The sequence below is a fragment of the Phalaenopsis equestris genome, unplaced genomic scaffold, assembly GCF_001263595.1.
Source record: "Phalaenopsis equestris unplaced genomic scaffold, ASM126359v1 Scaffold000108, whole genome shotgun sequence".
Taxonomy (NCBI): Eukaryota; Viridiplantae; Streptophyta; class Magnoliopsida; order Asparagales; family Orchidaceae; genus Phalaenopsis; species Phalaenopsis equestris.
This window is the reverse complement of record NW_018164550.1, coordinates 137,258-141,071: the sequence shown is the minus strand read 5'-3', so window position 1 is coordinate 141,071 and position 3,814 is coordinate 137,258. Positions and strand designations below refer to the sequence as shown.

General features: G+C 33.0%; 1 protein-coding gene across 1 annotated transcript in view; it reads right to left on the bottom strand.

Moving 5' to 3' along the window:
- Positions 1-3,814, bottom strand: part of LOC110020899 — a 5,267-nt gene that overhangs the window by 1,239 nt on the left and 214 nt on the right. The window lies entirely within an intron of this gene.

The window sequence follows — 3,814 nt, the reverse complement described above, 5'->3', positions numbered from 1 at the left end:
TAATCAAATTTGAAATATTTCTTATTAAAAAGTTACTTATCTTGAGATTCGTGTTGATGAAAATATGTTGATAAGGTAATACTTCTAAAAAATAATTGTAAAATAATGAAGAAAATAATTTTTACAAAAATATTATTATGAGTATTATAGATATTTTATTAATAAAAATTAGGTCATTTTTTTTTTGTCAATATAAAAATAAAAAAGAAAATGATAAAAAATTAACAAGCTAATAGAGAAGTTTTTGCGTGCCAAGTCCGCCCATACAGACCTCCGATGCTCTGTGTGTGTGCGGACTCCGAACCCAAATTTTTTTCCAAATAGGGAAAATATAAAAGTTGTCGGCAGCACTTCAATAACGCATGCCAACCGGCTTGATGGATTGGGGAATCAACACCATATAGCATTTCCATGCTATTTTCAATCAAGAAATGCTCATAATTTTAGACCCCCCCGTTTGGGACAATTTTTATTTGCATTTTAAAAACATACTTATTTGAAACATTTTCTTTTCATTTTTCTCTTTTATTTTTCAAATTAAATTAACTTATTAAAACTACATTTAAATCAATATTAAATATTTGAGTGTTTTTAAATAAAATAATAGAAATTAAAATTTAAATAAAAAAAATAAAATTCAATCTTCCTATCCATTCAAATTACTTGAGATAACACAAAATATTTCACATGAAAAAAATATGATTAGTCAATTCAAGTTTCATATCAAGAAGAGTAGTCCGTGAACATGACATCCATAGTACATGTGGACCATAAAGTTTTAGCTTCATTTATGCTGAGATAACTTAGCATAGCTATTAAATCATGCCAAAAATGTTTTTTCAAGAAGGCTGTTTGGAGAACTATTAATTTTCTATTGGAGATTCAACCAAACATGGACAATAGCATGTTATAATCACTCTTGGGAAGACCTAAAATGCTAATCTTGATGGTATTGAAAACCTAAATATGTAACACCCCATATGCTCGAACTTAAAACACATTAACTAAAAATAAAGTGTCTTGCCTTCAAAGGGCTCGTACAAGTTGAGGAAGGTGGAGCCCGATCCACTATTCTTATGATTTGGTTTTGTGCATCTTAGGAAACTATTTAAATAATTGTTTTTAAATAGTTTCCTTCCTTCTGTTTGCTTGCTACTTGCCCGAATTGCATTTACCGCTCTCCCGACACATTGATTGATTTCTTAAATTAAAGAGAAGAGGAATTTTGCTGGGCTTCCTTTTTTATGATTTGATTAATTCTTTAATGAGTGTAATTAAACAAAGAAAAAAGGCATGTTACAACTACCTGTATGGAAGGCTTCGGCTCCCTAGTTTGGAAGGCTCTTGCTTGGCTTGCAAATAAAAGGCAGAGAAGAGTTACGGCAGTAGGATGTATTGGACCACACTTGCTCTCCCTCTCTTCTTCGTGTATTTGGCTTACAGTAGTAAGAGGAGAAATCAGAAAGTATCATTCCAGATTTTCTTCTCCTCGGTGTGAATCTTGGGCAAAGAAAGAGAGGACACAGAAAGATAAAATCTTTCTTGTAATAGTCGATATGGCCGACGGTGTGTAATCCTCAAACTAATAAAATCCCTGCAACTCCGTGGATGTGGTCAATTTGCCGATCCACGTAAATTTGTGTGTTTCGCTGTTTTCTGTTTTCAAATTTTTCTCGATACATTTTTTTTGCTTTATTGTCGTAGTTTTTCACAACAGTAAATTTTGATGACATTAAAAACACGAATAGATTACATATTGTATAAAAAAAATATGTCCTCAAGAATCTTGAGGAGATCCAATGGGTATCGCTCATAAATACCAATTGATAGTATATTGAGATAGTCAAAAGATGAAAATTTTAAGCATCATTTCCTTCAATCAAAACTCTGAGCCGACTGGATAGAGGCATACCTGAATGAAGAAATAGGAGACAAGTCCGAAGGATAGTCGTTCATGTTTTTTTCAAAAAGGCTCTCCACGAAATGTCTTTCTGATTATGACCGTACTTCTTCTAGATTTTTTAGCTTAGGATTAACACTATTGATTCATCTAAGATTCATTGTCTATTTATGTGATTTGTAAAAATATTGTATATTGTTGGTTAAAAACATGTGGGAAGCTTTGTAATTCTCTTTTGGGACATATGAGTACATATCACTCAATTCATATGTATTTGCATATCAAAATCGTAAACATTATTTTTATATTTACACCCCATAAATTTAAAAAAAAATATCATTATTTTTATTTTTTCATAGTAAAATACATATTTTCATGTATAGATAATATACATATGCATAAAATTGAAGTTTAAGTGTTAAATATATTGAAATTAAGTAGTATGTATGTAAATCTTTCTTAATTTATATTGCTTTTAAAATACACATATATATTTGAAAAACTTAAAACTAAACAATCCAACATCCACTATTAGGATCTTATCTTAATCTTTAAATATATAATTCAAGAAAATAATACATATGTTCAACAGACGTGGACAATTGAGATGCAACAAAAAAAAATCTTCCTGACATTTGCGTCTTATTTCTCACATAAGTTCAGCATATATAATACTTTTTCTCCTATAATTCAGAACTTCACATGCACATTCATCCCATTCCATACGGAAGTCAACGATTCCAACATTGTTATTTCAAAAGTCAACGCCACTAAACATCCAACATTTACCCATCAATGCCACTTCCCTTCCAACATCCTGCACCATCAATACAGAAGACAGCTCATAGACCTCAGGCCTCATAAATGGAAAAAGAAAAACCATTATAATCTTCTTTTAATTGAGATAAAGTTCATAACTTTTCTTTCTGAATTTCCACATACAAAAAATTGTTTCTCAGTTATGCTGTGAGTTTCTTGTATGCGACACTAAAATGTTATAACTTTTTTCAAAACTCAGAACTGAAATCTTATATTTAACATTACACCAAACTTATCTTAAACAAAAGGCAAAAAAGGTTTCAGATTGATTGTCAGACAGATTGCTATCAGAAATGCATCAAAGGCTGTATTCCTGACTAATTAAAGCAATTCTTGACTGGCTACCAACCTCTGATTGATGTATTACAGAGTTTTTAATCATCCCCTTCCGAAATAAAACCATCAAAAATCTAAATTTCAGAACTTGTCAGGAAACCTAAGAACATCTTCTTTGTCATCTGATTCAGAAGTAGGACTCATCTCCTTCCCTCTGCAATCAACAGTAAAAATCTCATCAGCTTAGGATCTCTGAGATGCTGTCAAGAGATGGCCGCCAAGTCCTGGAGTTTCTCAGCTTCTTCGCTGCCTGAGAGCAAACCATGATCTTCAATCCACAGAACAAAAAAAAGGGAAGAAATTTTAAATAATGAAGGGAGAAATTAACTAGATTTGTACCTGATCAATCATTTGAGAACCAGATTCACTAGAATCCGTAGAATCTTTAATACTTGTTCTGTCCTGTGCTCTTTGATTATGCAGCTGAAGCAGCTGAAGTAGATGCTGCTGGATTTCTTCCTGTTGCTGCTTGACCTGAACATTCTGTGCTTGCCTTACTCTCTCCTGCTTCCTCGCCCTCAACTCCTTCGTCACCTCTGAAGAATCAGAGGAAAATAGTTTCAGAAAAGAATAAAAATCGGATCTTTCTCACTGTTGATAGACGTGAATGGAACTGAAAGGTTGGAAAATTTACCTTCGGAGGTCATTAGGCGGTATACTTCGCCAATGAGAAGCATCTCCTTGTGCTTGAGGAGGCGAATTTTAGTGAGCCGAACGGAGGAACTTGCGGCGGCGACGGCGGCGGAGGGTTTCCGGCCA